We start from the raw sequence: 21667 nt of genomic DNA on the forward strand, positions 1-21667 counted from the left end.
TTTAAAGCATTGCCTGTGGTAATTTTTAAGTACCGTAGCACCATTCCGTGGGCATACTCAGTTTTAGATCATGGTAAGTTGGGTATCTATTTATATATACAATAAAAAAAAAAAAATATATATATATATATATACTGGGCTGATATTACCTTCATAACATGGGGTGTGACCCCTAAAAAATACAAATTTGGACGATGCACACAGTGTGTCAACATGTGCTAACTCCCATCATGGGGGATCAATGTACATGCTTTGGGGCTGCAACCCCTTCATCTCAGACACTTTACACAAAACATGTACATTGATCCCCCATGATGGGAGATAGAGCATGTTTACACACTCTGTGCATCTTACAAATTTGGAATTATGCAAAATACAAAATTTTAAAAAAAAAATGCAAAAATAAAACCCTATCTAGTTTTTTCGTTTTCACACTCTCCCCAAAACATCAATGATGTTCTTCATTTTATTTTTAACATCATTGATGTTTTGTTGCACAATTTCCAAATCCCTATTTCACCCCATTATCTCCCCGATCAAGATCTGGGCACTTTCACTGGTAAAACGGGAATCTTCCTCCACATCACCTAGAAAAAACAAAAACAAACACACCATGTAATCCAAATATGGTGATATACATTGATGAGCTTACCGGAAGCTGTGTTCTCCGACACTCACCTGTTGTGGTGACAATTTGGCCAACCTCCACAATCTCTCCTTCTTCCTCCTCCTCCTCCTGCTCCTGCTCCTGCTCCTCTGTTTCTTCTTTTGGAAGTTGCCCTTCTTTCTTTTTCTCTGTCCCTGGTGTCCTCATGGTCCCTGGTGTCCTCATACTTGCAGAGTCTTCTCTCCCCTACAGAGAGGGCAGAAATAGGAATCTGAAACACTGCTTGGAAGTGTTGTACAATTGTGTTTTTGGGCTGAGGTGTCAAGGTGAGAACATTATTGGGGCCACTTTGTTAAGCTGGAATACTTCCCTGCAGAACGATGTTTCATACGAACGAACGAAACCATGATCTTGAAAGTGGCCATTTTAAAATGCACAACATGAAATCAAAGCACATGGAGCATGTATGCAAGCAAGAATAATCATATGAACACACAACAACTACTTACTTTTTTTAAGAACACGCTTGATCCTTAGGTACTGCTCGTGCTCCCTCAGTTTCAGGTCTGACCAGCATTTTCTCAGTTGATCCTTGGATCGGCGTACCCCAAAATTCTTCAGAAGACTCTTCACAACTTTATTCATGATCTTGGCCTTTCTGATATTTGGGTTTGGGTAAGGTCCATACTTCCCATCATAGTCGGTCCTGTTCAATATGTCTACCATCTCCAACATCTCTCCAAAAGACATATTTGAGGCCTTAAATCTTGTCTTCCTGGATCAGGATGTTTCAGGCTCCAGGCTTTCCTCACCCTCCTCCTCGTTAGTGGAACTATTATTGTGCACCTGCGTTCTCTCCGCCATGTGCTCTCCCCACTCTCCACGGGAAGCGAAGGGGCGGAAAATAGTCTGGAAAGAACGCCAGGGGCGGGTGGAGTTTCACGCATGCGCACTGTATATAAAACGCCACACATGTGTATCGTCCGTACGATCTGGGAGGAGAGTGTGAGTCACGGACGTGGCGAACGTGGAAACGAAGGTAACATTTTTAACTTTGTGCTTCACTAGACTAGACTGCTTGTATCTAGGCCGCTGTTGGGACAAGATTAGGAGGGATTTTAATTGCATTATTAGTATTTGAGGGTTTGTCTTGTGTTGTGTCTTGCAGACAAAATGGACCCATTCAACAATGCCAACTTTATGGGGCTATTCCTCGAGCTCTACATGGAGATGCCCTGCCTGTGGCAGTTCCACAACAAGTTTTATTATGACAGATCAAAGAGGAACGCAGCACTGGAGAAACTGCTTGCTTTGGTGCAGATCAGGGTCCCCACGGCAGACATGACATATCTGAATCACAAAATTGTGGCCATGAAGCTTACATATTTCAGGGAGAGAAAGAAGAACCTGGAGTCCTTGAGAGCAGGAGATCCAGATGCTGTTTATTACCCCAGGATGGTGCACTTTGACAGGCTGCATTTTTTTGGTAGACCAGGGGGTACCCAGGCCACCACTCAGGCCACCACTCTCCAGGCTTCCTCCAAGGCATCCTGCACCCCCAGCTGAGGCTTCTGATGTACAACCTGGGCCTTCCAGGCAGCACCATGTGGTGAGGCCCAGCTTGAGACAGGTATTGCATTGTTGAACATATTTCTTGTGTTACATTTAATGATGTTAACTAGATGTTCTTATTGATCAGTAAGTTGAGATTTTTCCAAGTGGTTTACATCTCAATAGACAGTAGTGACCAAAAATGATTGGGACGGGAAAGAAAAATGCTGGTGTCAGAATGATAGTCTGTTCTATTTGATAACAGTCAAATAGCAAAAGCCAGGAGCACAAAATGTTGTGATTGATGATCAAAAAACTACAACTATGTCCCCTTTTCATACACAGGAAGACCTCAGTCGGGGAGGAGGCTGTGGCAAGTGGCAGCCAGGAGGTCCACCAACACCCTCCTTCTCCTCCTGCCCCAGCTACAGGAGCCCAGCCACAGCCTGGAAGGATGCCTGGTGGGAAGTCACAAAGGAAGACCAGAGAGTGATGGCCTGGGTTGAGTCTGGTGTGCCAGAAGATGGAGCCTCTTGAAGATCACCATCCTGGGGACAGAATCCCCCCCCAAAAAACATCCCAAAAATAAAAAAACAAATCAAACATTGTGTAGATGTGACGCAAACTAAAATTGTATTGCTGAAATGGTTAAAAAAGAGTAATGAAATCCGTTCGGGAGAAGTGTGTGTGACTATGAGCATCAAAAGAAGTTGGTTCTTGCAGCATTGTAAAGAACAAGAGAATGCGCTTGATGAATGATTTTTTAACATTGCAGCGTGACGAATGTGCTATATTGCTTACGAGCAGTAGTTTTACCTGAACGAGCGCTTCCGTGTCGGAATTTGAATGTGAGCATGCGTGGCACTTGGTCCGATGAAAATGCTCTACACATGATCGGATTAGGTCCGTCCGGCCCAGTTGGTCGGGAAATATTTCCAACATGTTGGAAAATTGGGTCGGACGGAGATTTGGACTGAATCAGTCCGATGCATACCACACACAGTCGGATTATCTGACGACACGGTCCGATAAGACGCATTCCGACAGATTCTCCGACCGTGTGTACAAGGCTTAAGTGTGACGTAAAACTAACACTGCACATCACTCTGAACACACCATCCCCACCGTAAAACATGGTGTTGGCAGCATCATGTTATGGGGATGCCTTTCTTCAGCAGAGACAGGGAAGATGGTCAGAGTTGATGGGAATATGGATGGAGCCATATACAGGGCAATCTTAGAAGAAAACCTATTAGCTCTTGTACACACGGTCGGACATTCCGACGGAAAATGTCAGATCGGACCGTGTTGTCGGATAATCCGACTGTGTGTGGGCTTCATTGGACTTTTTCCGTCGGAATATCCGACGGAAAAAGTTTTAGACCTGGGCTATAAAACTTTCCGACAACATGATCCGATCAGACTTTGTCTGATTGTGTGTAGAAAATTCCGATCAGATCAAATTTCTAGACCAAAGCTATTGGCTACTAGCCTGAATGTAGTCCCATCGTAATGAAATAACGGCATCACGTTATGTACGATCGGATTTTCCGTCAACTTTGTCCAACCGTGTGTATGCAACACAAGTTTCGGACAAAATCCGTCGGATTTTGTTGTCGGAATGTCCGACCGTGTGTACAAGGGCTTATAGTCTGCAAAAGACTTGGGACTGGGGCAGAGGTTCACCTTGCAGCAGGACAACAACCCTAAACATTTAGCCGGATCTATAATGGAATGGTTTTGATCAAAGCATATTTATGTGTTAGAATGGCCCAGTCAAAGTCCAGACCTAAATCCAATTGAGAATCTGTGGCAAGACTTGAAAATTGCTGTTCACAGACACTCTCCATCCATGTTACTCTCTAGATGTGCAAAGCTGGTAGAGACATACTCCAAAAGACTTGCAGCTGTAATTTTGACGAAAGGTGGTTATACAAAGCATTAACTCGGGGGCCGAATACAAATGCACACCAAACTTTTCACAAATTCATTTGTAAAAATAATTGAAAATAATTTATCATTTCCCTTCCAGTTCACAATTATGTGCCACTATGTGTTGATCTATTACATGAAATCCCAGTAAAATACATTTATGTTTTTGGTTGTAACATGACAAAATGTGGAAAATTTCAAGGGGTATTAATCATTTTCAAGGCATTGTATACATCTGAAAATTGATCAGTCCTGATGTACTGATGGCCTTTCTCATTTCTTGAGGCCTAGAAACAACAGGACAGTACAAATATCCCCATATGACCCCTTTTTGGAAAGTAGACAGTCCAATGTATTTAGTAAGAGGCATGACAAGTTTTTTTAAATTTGTATGACATTAAAAAATATATATATATTTTCACACTTTTCTTTTTTTTAAAGCGGAGTTCCACCCAAAAGGGGAAGCTCTGCTTGTTTGCTTCCTCCACCCCTCCGCTAACACATTTTCCACTTTTCAGGGGGAGGGGGTACCTGTTTTTTGACCTGTCCCCACTTCTAGGTAACATTGCCACGTAAGGTCCCCTGGAAGTTCGAGCCCCCTCCTCCCTCCTGCACCAATGGGGCATTCACAAAGCACAGCGCACTTCACGCATGGGTAGTAGGGAACCGGCTGTGAAGCAGATTTTCCTTACAAGGAATGGTGGCGGCAGCACCCGAGAGCTGAAATATCAGCTGATGTGCTGACATCACAGAATCCCTGGACAGGTAAATGTCCTAATATTAAAAGTCAGCAACTACAGTATTTGTAGCTGCTGGCTTTTAATTGATTTGTGGGGGGGCTAGAGCTCTGCTTTAACAAACCGTCACCAGTGCAGAATGGAGTCATTATATAATTGGTGTGGCTGTAATAAAAAAAAAAATTTTTTAACACACTGTGACCAGTGCAATACGGTGTTATCATAGTAAGTGCTGCTCTGGGGAAGTTTTTTTTTTTTTTTACACATTATGATTGCTTATTCGAGTGAATTTCAATGTTATTACCAAACATTTTTACTAAATAAAATAGATTTATTTAATGCAGGGGTGCCCAACCTTTTGAAGAGCGAGGGCCACTTAAGTGAATTGGTAACTGGTCGCGGGCCACAATGAGCGGAGTGGGAGGATGACAGGTCCGTGTCCACAGACACAGACCACTCTACTCTATGGGCCCTCTGATCCAATCTGATTTGCCCAGATGGAAGGGGCAAATCCCTTTCTGTTTTTTTTTTTAGGTAGGCGGGTGTAAACAGACACAAGTCAGTTTACATCTGCTGCTCCATCGAGGTGAATAGTAAGTCCGATTGGGTCGGACCAATCATGTGAAAGGGGCCTAAGGCTGCTTTCACACTGATGTGCTGTGATTTGCCCAAAGCACGGGTGCAGCGCAGTGAACCTGTGGATTTTCTAGCTCCACTTTTCCATAAACTTCTATTATATTCTGTAGGTGTAGCACACTTTCTGAAGGTGCAACAGACTTGCAGGTAATAACAGAAGTCTATGGCTCAATGCAGGTAACCTGCAGCTGCACTGCACCTGTGGATCAGTTTGAAAGCAGCCTAGTAACCACTGCAAAACAGATATATCCATATATACTGTGAATATTCTGGTATTGCTGGCTGTTGCTGTCCTAGGTGGAGTGTATTTGGTATCACTCTGCCTGTGACAGAAGCGGGCACCATACAGGAAGCATTGGCTTATGTGGCTCTGCTCCGCAGCCATTTGCTTCTACTACCAGTGGCTTCATTCACAAAACTGCTGCCCTGGGATGGCTGGTCGGCAACCTGTGATCTGGGCTTGCCAACCTGCCATCTTAGAGCAGGAGGTCAAGGGCCACATCAGAGGGTGCCGCGGGCCACATGTGGCCCCCGGGCCACTGGTTGGGCACCCCTGATTTAATGTTTACTATTGTGGTTAGCTGTGATTGGCCACAGCTAATCACATGGTGCAGATGGGCTGTGATTGGCCCTGTCTGTACCATATGATTGACCAATCACATAGATCAACACTATTGTACACAATGAATGGCATGAATCAAAGCCATTCATTGTGAACAATTGTCATGTGATGTGCTGTGATTGGTCACAGCGATAACATGGTATTGGCAGTGGCTAGTGCACTGATCAGCCATCTGTGTCTGGGGGATACAGCGAGTGACAATTTTGAAAAAAAATGCATTATTTTTTACTTTTTGCTATAATAAATATCCCCCAAATATATATACTGTAAAAAACATTTTTTTCCTCAGTTTAGGCCAATACGTATTCTTCTACATATTTTTGGTTAAAAAAATCACAATAATCAATTATTGATTGGTTTGCGCAAAATTTATAGCGTTTACAAAATAGGGGATAGTTTTATGGCATTTTTATTAATATTTTTTTTTACTAGTAATGGCAGCGATGAGCGATTATTGGCGGACACATCGGACATTTTTGACACATTTTTGGGACCATTGTCATTTATACAGCAATCAGTGCTATACAAATGCACTGATTCCTGTGTAAATGACACTGGCAGTGAAGGGGTTAACCAGGGGGTGGCAGTGTAGGGGTTAAATGTGTCTTAGGGGTGTGTTACTAACTGTGGGGGGCGTGGCTGTGTGTTAGTGAACACTGATCTCTGCTCCAATCACAGGAAGTAAAGATCAGTGTCACTTGTTGCTAGGCAGAACGGGGAGATGCTGTTTACTTCTGCATCTCCCCGTTAAGCCTCACCATGAGACGGTCGCAGGTATCCCCTTGGCGATCGAGTACTCACGGGGGTCCCGACCGTGGCACACTGGCAGTAAAGGGGTTAACCAGGAGGTGGCAGTGTAGGGGTTAAGTGTGTCCTAGGGGCATGTTACTAACTGTGAGGGGGCGTGGCTGTGTGTTAGTGAACACTGATTTCTGCTCCAATCACAGGGAGCAAAGATCAGTGTCACTTGTTGCTAGGCAGAACGGGGAGATGCTGTTTACTTCCACATCTCCCCGTTCAGCCTCACCGCGAGACAGTCGCAGGCATCCCCTCGGCGATCGAGTCCGCGGGACCCACGACCGAACCCTCGAGGGTTCCGACCGTGGCACACGTGCACCGCCAGCGGCACGCATGTGATGGCCGGGCAGCATTCTTAAAGGGATGTACCTGCACGCTCATATGCCTGTCCGTGTTATTCTGCCGACGTACATCATCGTGCGCCAGTCGAGAAGTGGTTCATGAACTGTAGCTCTCCAGTGCTGGTAGCCCTCATTCAGCCTCATACCATGACACTCCCACCACCATGCTTGACTGTAGGCAAGACACACTTGTCTTGCCTACATTGATCATTCGGTTCAAATTATCACTCAATTCTCACAACAGCATACCCAGATGAAAGGCATTTTGATTAAATACTGGCCTCTAGTGATGGACGAACTTCCGATGGGACGTTTTGCGAATGCGGCCAAAGTTCACAAACCTCAAGGTTCACGGCGGACCCCATTGACTTTAATGGCAGGCGAACCTTAAAAACCTCCAGGTCATATTTTCAACCACAAAATACTAGCTGTGCACACATAGTCCCACAACATGCACACTGACATAACAAAAGTATTAAGTGAATCTGGGATCGACAACGACAAGCATTCTTTTTTTATCTGTGAAATTTTGACAATTCAGGAGCACATGAAGGCCATGGAGGAGAGGTAAGATCAGGGCAGGCTATGAAGGGGGTGCAGGAGATGATCAGGGCCACAGCGTCGATCTACAGCGTTCCTGAGACTATTACCTGAATCTGATCTGTTTGTGTATTGACCCGGCCTGACCTGCGACCTTCCCTGCCTTCTGCCTGCCTCTGACCTCCGGCTTGTCTACGACTCTGCACCTGTCTCATCCTCTGGTCCTTCCGTGCTCATCCGTTATCTACCCGGCTTGTTCCACATTCCTGCCTCTGCCTGCTGCATCTGTTCCTGTACTGACTGTCTGGTTTGACCCGGCTTGCCTGACTCTTCTGTGTGCCTGCCCCTGAGTGATCCATCTGTTCCTGTTGGTCTCCTGCTGTCTACTGGTTCCTGTCTGCTGTCACTGGGGCCTGCTTGTCCAGCTACAGTTCCTGAAGTCAGCCAGATCCATCCACCGGCTGTTGATCCTGCCAGGCACTCGTGCTACCTCTGACTCCCGTGCCTCCTGTTACCATCATCAGGGGCCGTGAGTCGGGGATGCAAGAGAGGTCTCCTTCTGCATTCCGGGCTCACCACTAGGTACGTGACAATAGCACTGACACCACACTAGTACTGAGATAGAGAGCACTGACACCAGCACTGATACTAGCAACTCACTGTGGGACCCAAAAATATGACACCGCTCATCCACTTCAAACAAAAGGGTACGGGCATATAGTACGGTGTACTTTTTTTGTACAAGGAAGTGAGTCAATGTCACATGTGTTGAATTCCTCCGAAATCCATGCCTCATTCATTTTTATAAATGTGAGGTATTCAACACTGTCGTAATCTAGGCGAGTGCACTTATCGGTCACGATACCCCCTTCTGCGCTGAACGTCCTTTCGGACAGGACACTGGACGAGGGGCAAGTCAACAGTTCCATTGCAAATTGGGCAAGCTCTGGCCAGAGGTCAAGCCTGCCCACCCAGTAGTCCAGGGGTTCATCACTTCTCAGAGCGTCCACATCAGCCGTTAACCCGATGTAGTCGGACACCTGTCGGCCTAGGCATTCCCTGATGCTGGATCCGGAATAGACCTGTCGATGGGTCGGCTGAAAGAATTACCTCATATGAATAGTCACCAACACATCTTCAAACCGCCGTCTTCTTGCAGGCGCTGTTGGATTGGTACCCGTAACTCTTTCTCTGGGAGTGGGAATTCCTCCTCTGCCAGCGCACGCAAAAGCAGAATGCAGCATTTCTCGAAGCAAGGCCTGAGAGTGCTCCATTCTGACAGCCCTCTGTGACGGTGGTAACATTTCCGCCATTTTGTGTTTGTACCGGGGGTCTAAGTACGTTGCCACCCAGTACTGATCCTTGACCTTTATGCTTTTTATACGGGGGTCTCTGTTAAAACACTGGAGCATGAAGGCCCACATTTGCACTAAACTGGAAATGGTGTGGTGGCCTGGCTCCTGCTCATCATCCAGGATAATGTCGTACTCTCCCCATTCACGCACAACAACAGGGATCCCAGAAAGGTTTAAAGCATGCTCTTCTTGCTCCTCCTCCTCCGCCCTCCTCCTCTGACTCCTCTTCAGAATCCTGTTGTTGACTTGTCTCAGATAGAGTAGCCCCCCTGGGAATTCATCCAGCATTGCGACTTCCTCATCTTCCTGCTCCTGCTCCTCCGGGGTTTGATCAATGACACAATGCAATGCACGCTCCATAAAGAAGGCACAAGGTACGATGTCAATGATGGCGCCATGGCTGCGACTGACCAGTTTGGTGATCTCATCAAATGGCCGCAGAAGTCTGCATGCGTTGCGCATGAGCAGCCACTGGCGCAGTGAAAAAAAACCAAGCTCCCAGAACCTGTTCTGCCACAGAGTTCGTACAGGTAGTCGTTAACTGCAAGTTTCTGCTGGAGCAGCCTATCAAGCATATAGAAGGTTGAGATCCATCGCATCGGACAATCGCAAATAAGACATCTGACCGGCAGATTGTGTTGCCGCTGAATGTCAGCAAGGCGAGCCATGGCCATGTAAGATCTTCTGAAATGGGCTGAGATTTTCCTTGCCTGCCGCAAGATGCTCTGGACCCCAGGGTATTTGCCAACGAATCACTGCACGACCAAGTTTAAGACATATGCCATGCATGGCATGTGTGTAATGGCACGTGTGTAATTTTGCCCTGTTTCAATGCGCTAAGCAGATTGGTCCTGTTTTCACACACCACTTTACCAACTGTCAAATTGAGCAGTGTTAGCCACTGATCTGCCTGTGAACGCAAAGCTGAAAGGAGTGCAGGGCCAGTGTGGCTCTTGGCTTCCAGGCCCAACAGACGCAGCACAGCATGGCAACCTCTCACCTGGCATGTTAAATAGGTTCTGGGGATCTTGGGTGGCGCAGCAGAAGAGGCGCTAGCAGCAGAAAAGGAGGAGTCAGCCGAGGAGGAGAGGGAGGAGGATGGAGTAGGAGGAGGAGAAGAAGAGCCAGGCCTGCATGCAATCCGTGGCGGTAAAACCAAATCTACACGGGTGCCATGGGTTACATGCTTTACAGCCGTCAGAAGGTTCACCCAGGGGGCAGTAAAAGTTATATACCTTCCCTGCCCGTGTTTGCTAGACCACGTGGCTGTGGTCAGATGTATCTTGGCACCGACACTGTGTGCCAGAGATACATTCACTTGCCGCTGAACATGGCCATATAACTCTGCGATGCCCTTCTGTGAGAAATACTTCCTTGTTGGGACCTTCCATTATGGTGTTACAATGGCCACAAATTTTCAAAAGGCCTCCGAGTCCACCAGTTTATACGGCAGTAGTTTGCGGGCTATCAGTCCTGACAAGCCAGCCATCAACCGTTGGGCAAGAGGGTTGTCCGGCGTCATCATTTTTTTACGCTCGAACATTTGGCCCACGGAAGCCTGCCTTTTTCCAGAAAAACATGAGGATGACATGATGGAAGGTGGAGTGGAGGACAATTGTGAGGAGAGAGGAGAAGGAGAAGTAGAAGACGAGGCTGGACAGTGAGAGCCTGGAGTGTGGCTTTGTGGGTTCCGTTGCTCCCACTGGGCTCGGTGATGGCAGCTCATGTGCCTTCTTAAGGCGGTCGTCCCTAGGTAAATGTTGGGCATACCGCGACTTATGCATTGACTGCAAAGATTGCAGATGGCAACACTATTATCAGCAGCGCACACATTAAAAAAAGCCCACACTGTGGAGCCATGTGCCGACATCCTCGGAGCGCCAGATGTGACCATACATTGTTGATGCCTCGCTCCTGATACATTAGCAGTCTGGTTTGTCCCTCCTGTGCAATCTAAGTTCCACCAGCTTCTCCTCCCTATCTGCTGGTCCATATCTCCCTCTAAACTCCCCTCCTCTTCCTCTCTTGTGGGCACCCACGTGACATCACTAGACATGTCATCATCGACCTCACTTTCCCCACCGCTATAATTAGAGATCTCGGAGTAGGCAGCAACAGCCGGGACCAACCTCCTCCTTGGGCTGATCTGGGTACTGTCATCAGACTGCTGAGTGGCGGTTGTTGCTACCTCCTCTTCCTGATTCAATGCCAAGAGTGGCTGCGCATCGGCAATGTCTTCTGATGGATTGGAAAATAATTCCTGTGACTCAAGCGGAGGGTATATGGTGGTGGTGGTGTTGGTGGTAATGTCTTTGGGGGTGCACATAGCAGAGAGTGAAGAAGAGGGTGGAGATCGGAAGGATGAGGAGGGTGCAGAAGAGTAAGGCTGAGTGAGCCACTCAACCAAGTCTGATGCGTCCTTTGACATAATCGAACGCACCTTCTGCAATTTCCCACTTTGGCTCAAGCCTGTTGCTCCTGCCCTACCCCTACCACCCCTGCGGAAGGGCCTGCCTCTTCCTCTGCCTGTCATTTTTTAAATGACCTTGTGACAAAAGTCTCTAGAGAAGTGCAGTATGTATGTGGAAGAATGTATATAACACCCCGCTTCAATCGGTCGTTTTGGGGGGCCACTGGTCTATCACACCAGTTTTTTTTTTTTGCCATCTCAGTAAGTTACTTTATACTGACGGATTCAAATCAGCTTGACACTCAGAATCCCGCTTATTAGACTTAACATCATTGTGGCAGTCTCTCTTTTCTTTTCTTTTCTTTTCCCTTTTTTCTTTTTTTTTCTTTCCTTTTTTTTTTTTTTTCCTCCTTTATTCTCTCATTACTTTCCAAGTTTATTACATAACCAGAAAGAAAAGCCAAACAAAAAGACAAAAAATACCACTAACCTCCCATTAAATTAATATTTGAGATGCCTTATCTTATTTATTAAGCTATTTTATTTATTTGTTTTAACCCTCCCATGCTACCCTCTTCTCCCTGATCTGTTGGCCCTCCCTGAATCCATTACCATTTATTCTGTTAATGCTTGTATATAATGTTTCGTCTTTTTAAATATTCTCCACTTTTCCCACATTACCCAATATCTTTTCATTTTATTTTCCTCCATTTTACTTAGATATTCCATACTTTTGATGTATTCTAATTTTTGTATCCATTCTCTGATAGGGTTTTTTTTTTACTTGTAACCAGTTTTTGGGTATTATGGCTTTTGCTGCGTTGAGCAAAACGGGAACTAACGTATTATTAATTCTTTTTTTAAATTGCTTACTAGTTTTTTCTTCTGCCCCTTGGAACAGACACTCCCCTGGGCCTAGAGGTATTCTTTCCCCTGTTATTATTTCTATATAATCTATTATATTTCGCCAGTATTGTTTTATCTCCGGGCATTCCCACCAAAAATTGAATATTGTTCCAGGAAATTTGCATTCTCTCCAGCAAAGCATGGATTTGGAGGGATCTATTCTGTGTACTTTATCTGGAGTTAGATGCCATCTCATTAGGCATTTGTAATTAGCCTCTATTGATCTTGTGTCTGTTGCATACCTATGCACGGAATTAATCATCTGGGTCTTGTCTACTTTAAAGCCCAAGTCTTTTTCCCATTTAACTATGGAAGGTATAATGCCTTGGCCCTCTATTTCCGAGAGACACTCATATACCCGTGAAACACAGTGTTTGACTACTGTTTTCCCCGTACATAGTTTTTCTTTTGGTGTTAACATATTTTTGTTTCTTATTGGTTTTGGGATAGAATTAATGAAATGTTGAATCTGTAGGTATTCCCAGTCTCTTAAAGTTTGCCAACTATGCTTCTTGATTAATTCTTGTTTTGACATTAATTTCCCATCCCGCGTAATATCTTTTATTTGTAGATCCTTCATTTGTTTCCCTAATTGTGTCCCGTATCATGGAGTGAAAAAGATCGTACCCTCTAGAGGGATTAGTGGTGAATTATGTACCCATTTATTTTTCCGCTGTATTATATCCCATTTTTTCAGTGCCGTTATAGTGATTTCATGTGCATTACTACTAACTAATCTAAATTTTGGTGGAATCCAAATATTTTTTTGTAATTGTGAACCACTCAGTGTCTCCTCCATTTTTACCCATTTCTTTTTAGTGCTTGGATTTGTCCATTCCACCAGTCTCGCTAAAATAATTGCAAAATAGTATCTATATGTGTCTGGTAGTGCCATCCCCCCCTATTGTTTTTTCTAGTTAATAAATTATATTTTATCCTAGGTTTTTTATTTTGCCATATAAATTTTAAGAATAAAGTTCTTATTATTTTGAAGAAACTATTTGTAATATTTATCGGGAGCATTTGAATTTTATATGTTATTTTTGGTAAAACCACCATCTTCAACACGTTAATTCTTCCCATCCATGTAATTGATCTTTTATTCATATTCCCTAGCAATGTTTTAATTTCGTTTACAAGTGGTATATAGTTGGCTTGATATAACCCCTGAAGTGTCTTTGTAATTTTAATCCCTAAATATGTTATTTCTTTTATTTCCCATGTGAAGGGGAATTCTTGTCGTAACTTTTTCTCTTCCCGGATATCTAATCCTACATTCAGAATAACTGTTTTAATTGGATTTATTTTAAAATTATTTTAAAATTAGAAAGAGCACCGTATTCTCTGATCTCTTTTATTAAACCAGGTAACGATGTTCGTGGATTGGTCATGTATAGTAGTATGTCGTCTGCGTATGCAGCCACTTTATGTTCTACTCCCCCTAATCTTACTCCTCTTATATCAATATTATTGCAAATCTTTGCTAATAGTGGCTCTAAGGCAATCACATATAGTAAGGGCGAGAGAGGACACCCCTGCCTTGTGCCATTTAACATATCAAACGCAGACGACATACTCCCGTTCACCCCCACTCTAGCTGACGATTGAGTATATAGATTATTTATCCATTTTAACATTTTTGGGCCTATGCCTACGTTCTGTAAAGTTTCCATTATGAAGCACCAATCCACCCGATCGAAAGCTTTTTCGGCATCGATCGAAATTAAAATCATTGGGGGATTGGTTTCTTTGTCCTTCCCCATTAGTAGCAGGGTCCGAAGACTGTTATCTCGGCCTTCCCTACCTGGTACAAATCCTACTTGATCGCCATTGATCAATTATGGGAGTAGGTTTTTTATCCTCGTCGCTAATACCTTTGCATATAATTTGGTGTCAATGTTCAATAGCGCTATTGGACGATAGTTGGAGCAGATAGAACTATCTTTACCGGGTTTTGGGATAACTGTGATATTTGCCAAGAGTGATTCTTTCCTTAGGACCTCCTCATCTGCCAGTTTATTCCAGAATTTACATAACTCTGGGATCAGCTGTTGCTTAAATTTCTTATAGAACCTGATGGTAAAACCATCTGGTCCTGGGCTTTTCCCATTCGGCATTTCCTTTATTGCGTTCTCGATTTCGTCTGGGGTAATCGGGTCCTCTAGGCTTTTGGACATCACGGGGGTTATTTTAGGTAATTCTATCTCGCTCAAATATTCTTGAATTTTAGTTTTTCTGTTCCTCTTCTGTTCATCTGTCTCAGTTTTCCTAATTGAATATAGGGCGCTGTAATATGTTTTAAAAGCATTTGCTATCTCTGATGTTTTAAATTTCATTTCCCCGTGCGCATTTTTAATCTTTTCTATGTAGTTTAAGGCTTTTTTTCCCTTACTAGTCTGGCCAGATGTTTCCCCATTTTATTTCCCCACATATACCTTTCTTTGGCTACATATTATATATTTTTCTTGCTTCTAATTCCATCATGTCATTTAATTGTGTACGTTTATGGGTAATCTCTTTATATATATTTTTATCCAATTGGGTCTTGTGTTTTTGTTCTAATACATAAAGTTGTTTTTTTAATTCATTAAGCTTCTTTTCACTTTCTTTTTTTTTCCCGACACCTATGGAAATTAATTTCCTCCGAATTAGAGCTTTATGTGCCTCCCAAAGGGTAGCCCTTGGTATCTCGTCTGTTTCGTATATTGTTCTATATATTGTTCTATCTCTCCTTTTATGATGTTCTCAGTTTCCACATTTTCTAATAGAGACTCATTTAATCTCCACGTCCCTTTTCTACTCTCCCTTTCTGGGTCTTTAAGTTTTATTATTACAGGCGCGTGGTCCAATAGGGTTATAGTTCCTATCTTAGCCTCTGTTATATTTTCTAACAATTCATGGTCTACATATATATAGTCCAGTCTCACGTACATATCATGGACTGAAGAATAATATGTATAGTCTTTTTTTCCTAGATTAAATATTCTCCAAGTATCCATTAGTTGTTGTATATGCATTTTCTTTTTTAGGATTCTATGTTGTTTATTTTCCTGAGAAAGACCATGTGATGTACTATCTATGGACGGGTCCATAGCAAAGTTTAGGTCCCTGGCCAAGATCATGTGGTCCTGTTTGTATGTCTCAAGTGTGTTCAGAATCCGATTTAAATATTTTTTTTGGGCCATTGTTAGGGCAATAAATGCTCGCTAATGTATATCTTTTTTTCCCTATATTTCCTTTTAAGAATAAGAACCTCCCCTCTGGGTCCACTTTCATTTCTTCTACTTTCCAACCAACATTTTTAGAGATCCCAATTGCTACTCCCCTAGAGCCCCTGCTCGGAGTGTCTGCATAATACCACGTTGGAAACCTTACTGAACATAACCTGATGTTGGAATCCAAAGCCAAATGCATTTCTTGTAAAAAAACAATATCTACAGAATATCCCTCCAGCTCCCTAAGAATATTATACCTTTTCTTTGGAGAATTCATTCCTCTCACATTATATGTTACTATTTTAAGCTCCAGAATTATACCAGCCTAGACATTTTCTTATTGCCTGTAATGGATTCACGCCAACAGATTTTTCCCTCCCACCCTTCCCCCTTCCCTGCTCCCTCCCCCCACCCTGCTCCCTCTTTTGATGTAAAACTGACCCACTGGTCCAGGACATTTTATCAGGAACTCCCTCGTTCCATTTGTCCCTTGGTCCTGGGGTGGAGTTCTGATTGGCAGTTCCGGCATCCATCTCGCCCCTTGGTTGCGAGTTGGTAATCCCACCTGCCAGGAGCATCCCATCCCCCACAACACCCCCCGCCCCTCCCCCACATCCCGGCTCACCCCTCCCCCTTCCCCCAAAAAGAAAGAAAGGGGGAGGGGAGTGGAGAGGCGGAAAGGAGACGACCCCAGATAAGGATCCAAAAAAGGGGGACCTTGTCCCCATCTATTTTTCATAAGTCTCGTCTACTCCCCCTCCCCCCACGTGGAAGAGAGGGGGTACTGGAATATCTAATTTTCTACAAAATTCTGTTGTTTCTTCAATATATCTCAGTCTTTCTATCTGGCCATTTTTTTTCCCTATCAAGCATGCAGGGAACCCCCAATTATATAGGGCACCGTTCTCTGTCATCACTGACAATAATGGTTTTAAAGCTCTTCTTCTCCTTAAGGTCTCTTGTGAAAGATCTTGAAATATTTGGATATCATTTCCGTCATATCTTAATGGTGCGTTTTGTCTTATGTTTCTCCATATTTGATATTTCTCTTCTTCATTTTGGAATCGTACTATTATATCCCGTGGCTTTTCTTGTGGGAGGCCCTTAAGTTTCCTTACTCTATGCACCCTTTCTATATTTATTGGGTTGATTATATCTTTGTTCATTAAGGGGTTGCAGATCTTCTTGATTATTTCTATAAGGTCCTCTCATTGTGGTGCATCTGGGACTCCACGTATTCTTAAGTTTTTTCTTCTATCTCTATTTTCTTGGTCCTCAGCTTTATATGCTTGGTCTTGTTGTACTTTTTTTAAATGTTGTATTTCTATTTCTAGTTTCTTTATAGTATTCGCTTCCTTTTCCGCTTTTTTTTCCACCTCTTCTACCCTTTCCAGTACGTGGCCTAAGTTTTTATGTAGTCTTTCCATTTCCGTTTTCATAGCACTTTCCAACGCTGCGAACATGGAAATTATTTCGTTTTTAGTGGGCAAGGCTTGGAGATTTTCTTGTTGAAATGGGGGAGCTAGTGTAGTTTCTGTATCTCGGTCTAATTCAAGTGTTTGCTCCGCCTCCTCCGCAGGAGGTATGTCAGGTAATATTTCAATGTCTTGTGAAGAGTTGTTTTGCACTTGGTGTCTTCTTTTCTCTTTGTCTTTCTTATCTCTTTCCTTTTTTTCCTCTATTTTCCGCCTGAAGGCTTCTTGTATGTTGATGCTTTTCCACCTGTTGTTTTTCCGTTGGCGCTATCTGCGTGATAAATTTATTCATTGCACCTGGGCTAGTGACCAAACTCCGCCGAGGCGATTTTGGGATAGCCCCTGTCTTCGCTGTCTTTCCCTTCATCTGTCGCGGAGTTAGCGGCGCCTTGGGTGCTTTTTATTAGATTTTGGAGCCCTCGAGAAATGGGTTTTGGTGTTTCCCCGTATCGCAAAAACCCTGTCAGGCTAAAGAGATACACCAATATTCTTTTCTCCCCCACCTTTTTTCCTCTTCACCACCATTAATGTTACTATTCAGCGAGGTTTCGAGTACACTGTATAGCCCCCCCCTTCTTTTTTTGTGGGTTTCCTGTAGCTCACTGGGTGCTTAGGAACTATAAAGTGTGCTGTGGCTTGCATACCATCCTATTGTTTGTGTTTCCTAAAGGGGTCTTCCACAGTCCTATTTTAGTATTATTATGATGCTTAATAGTACATTACAATACCATATTTATAATTTGAGTCCACCTACCGCACATACGTTCTCCAGGGGAACCTCCTTGGTGCTGCCAGGACATAAACTTTTTTCGCAATTCTACTGACCTTCCTTATTGCTTTTGAGTTGTTTTCGTGTATCCGCACGATGCACCATACCTCCTTGTCAAGCAAAGGGCGTCCAGCACCTTCATCTACCTTCCGAGAGTTTCCGAGCGCCAGGGGCCCAGGGAAAGCTGCGTCCGAACTTCACCGGAGCTCCTCCCTGCTTGAGACTCTCCTCGCCGGGCTCGCCTCCTGGACTGCGGGGAACGATTCCCTCTACAACGCGGCCAACTGCCGTGACTTGGTATGGAGCAGCCAAAGAGAAAGAGGGGGAGAGGTGGGGGGGAGGACTCCTACCTCCCAGGCGGCGAAACTAGGGCCGGGATTAATTGCAGGGCAGTGGCCGGTGGCATCTCTGGCGTGGCGGGGGACCCGATGCACTCCCGACACGCTACGTGCAGGTGCGCGCCATTGCTAGACTCCTCCCCCCATCACACCAGTTATAATACTTTTTTTTTAATTGCGTTTGTCACTCTTTGTAGTATCGCTGCAGAACCGCTCAGCAGTCCCAATGCTGCACAGTGGAAATGCACTATACTATGCTTTCTATATTTGCAAGTATTTTATACGTGTATTACACCCCTATATACTGCACACCAAATAGTACACCTATACCAGACCTTAAAAGGACCTTTGTGGACCTAATAGTAGCTAGCTAGTAGCTAGTGAATTGCAGACTGTCCCTGCTCCAAGCACCAAACTGTCCCTCCCTACACTGAGAAACGGCAGCTGCAGAATCGGTCAGCAGCACAGCAGTGCAGTGCACTATAATATGCGTTCTATATTTGAAAGAAAGTATATTATACGTGTGCAACCTTATATAATGTACGCCTATACCGGTCCTTAAAAGGACTTTTGTGGACCTAATAGTAATAGCTAGTGATTAAACTGACTGTCCCTGCTCCACACAGCATCCTGTCCCTACACTGACAAAAGACAGAATGTAAAATGGCCGCCAGATCAGGTCTATCTATAAGGTAGGGGGTATGTCCAATTGTCCATGTGCTGAAATGTCTCAATTGGCTGTCCTGTACCCCATGATGGATGTGTCATCATGGGTCAAAGTTCTTCACAATGTAAATGCATATGTCTGCCTCGCGAACAGCAGCAGAAGTCTGCCGGTTTGGCGAATTGCGAACGAGCAAAATTCGCCGCAAACCGCAAGGCCATCTCTACTGGCCTCTACTTATGGCTGATAGCACTATCAAGAAATACATCAAACCTTACCCCTTGATTACGTATCGACGGTCACCATCTATGAGGGACCATCTTGTAACTAGTCATTACATGCCTAGAAGCGTTGACTACTCTATATCACCAGGCACATTCCCGTGTGGGATATGTGACATTTGTTCCTTTATCTGAAATTCTAAAGATGTTACCCTTCCTAGCGGTCTTATGTACACAGTTAAACATAGAGCTACCTGCAAAACTGTGGGAGTCGTCTACTTGGCTATTTGCAAATGCGGATGTTTTTACGTCGGTAAGACGAAATGCCCCTTTTTCAAGAGAATCAAAGATCACATTTTGCCTTTATTCAAACGCCTATGTACCACAGCTTTGAATAGACATATTGGTTAACAACATGATTTGGACTCAAGCATGGTCCGTTTCTCCTCGCTGGAGCATCTACCCACGCATCCTCAGGGCGGAGAAATTGACACCACTCTATGCAGTTAGAAACTAAGTGGATACACACCTTAGATGCCACCAAATATCCTGGCTTGAACGAATATATTCGTTTCAAATCGTTCCTTTATTTTTGGAAATATTTGTACTTGCCATACTAACTTAAGTATTATAATTAAAAAAAAAAAACTGGTTCTTTTATATATTCTTAAATAATTACTAACTGGATGTACCTTTGTTCGCCATCATTCGTATGAGTGTATGAGAGTTTTCGGCCATCATTCTATCTTCTTAGCCGATTCCCCTCCTTCCCCCCCCTTTCCCCCTTCCCCCATCCCCCTCCCCCTTTCCCTTTCCTTCTTTCCTCTCCTCCCTCCCTCTTCTTCTCTCATATACCCCTGTTTAAGTGATCCACTGTCTTCAGCTTTGGATCCTTTTACCATACTTTGGGTCCGCATATACAATAATAAGGTCCATTGTCTGTAACTATATTGTTATCACCTATTTGAACCTAGTAAGTGTATTTATTACTATATTCAAATCTATATGTATTTTTTTCAAATGCAATATATTTACTATGTAATCTTTAGTTTTGATATTCATGTGATTCTAAATAGTATCTTTATCTCTTATTATTATGTATATTTCTTTATGTCTTATTTTTTATTTTTACATGCTTCTGGAGTTTGGTGGTGACATCTGTATTTCCCTGTCCCACTGATCTTCTTTCTCCCCCTCCCTCTAGCCATTCCCACTTTGTTTCCCTCATTTCCTTGTGCCACCCCTGTTTCCCCGCTGTTCCTGGTGTGCCTGCAGTTTGCCTGTTTAGGTGGTTATATCCCTACTGCCCGTGGTTGTATGGACACCCAAGGGCCTCTGCCTGTGGAGACTAGGCCTACCCCTTCGACCATTCATTTTCTCCCTATCTATCTCTCACCATCTGCCTATGTTTTCACCTGCCCCTATTGGGGTCCATGCGATTCCTTAATTCTATTCCACTTGTGAATAGTCCAATGTCTCCACCCATGTCCCTTTGCGCTATGCTGCTCGGGCCGTGAGACGTAATTGATGTCACGCACATCACTCTGGACATTCTAGGCCCTGTTTGTGGATATTGCGCAGGCGTGGTGGCTGTCTTTAGTCCGCTCCCGGATCGGTGACGTCAATACGCCGACCAGGTGGGGGGTTTAAAAGCTTACTGAGCCAGTGGCATTCTGCTGGTTCTACAGGGGTGCTGCAACTGTCGTTTTTTAGGTTGGGGAGGTTATGCTCCACACTTCCCTTATTTGTCTTGCCTTTCCCTTGTTTAAGCCTCAGTGGTTTCTTTTACTGTAGGATTTCCTTGGTTGGACTTTAAACTATTGTGTCGCTTTCAGTCCAGGCATCTCTTTAAGCTGTCTTACTTTGATTCATCTGAGCCATTAGTGATCTACTGCTATATGCTTTACCTATGTTAGGTAAGTCATAATCATCATTTTATCTATTATTTTTTATTTTTCATTTTTGCTATTTCCTTATCCATAATTATTAATTAATAATCTCTTTACTGGCTCATTCTTTATTATTTTTTGTTTAATATTCCAGTCACTGTACTTTCAACCACACCTTAGGAAAAAACAAGTTTCTCTTCAACTGATTGAACCATTACTGGTCCCTCCAGCGCCCCTGTCCTAAATTCGCCTTACATATTGATTGGGTATGTATTGAGGCCATGTTGGCCCACTCCCCTGGGACAATTATTGCCCCATGAGCCAATTGTCTCTATTTGATAAAGTTTATTTTTCTTTATAGTACTATTGGTTGCTTTTTGCCCCCTGCAGCCACGTTATGGTGGTTCTGGGGTGCCACCCCTAGGGCGGACACCGTGTTGACCATACCGCTGAGCATATTGGGGTAGGTACTGGGATCTATGGCAATATGGGGTGTTAGACATCTAGGGGTGGGGTGATAATTTTAAAGAAGATCTGTTTGGTTCATTCTGCCCTAAACATCATGCATCATGTAACTTTACTCCTTATTTGTTTTGTTTTTGTGGGAATACTCCAATTATGTCATGTTTTTCACTGTCTTTTTTCTGTGCTCTATAGAATT

This window comes from Lithobates pipiens, unplaced genomic scaffold (assembly GCF_037356315.1).
Source record: "Lithobates pipiens isolate NorthernLeopardFrog02 unplaced genomic scaffold, aLitPip1_a1.2 Scaffold_10, whole genome shotgun sequence".
Lineage (NCBI taxonomy): Eukaryota > Metazoa > Chordata > Amphibia > Anura > Ranidae > Lithobates > Lithobates pipiens.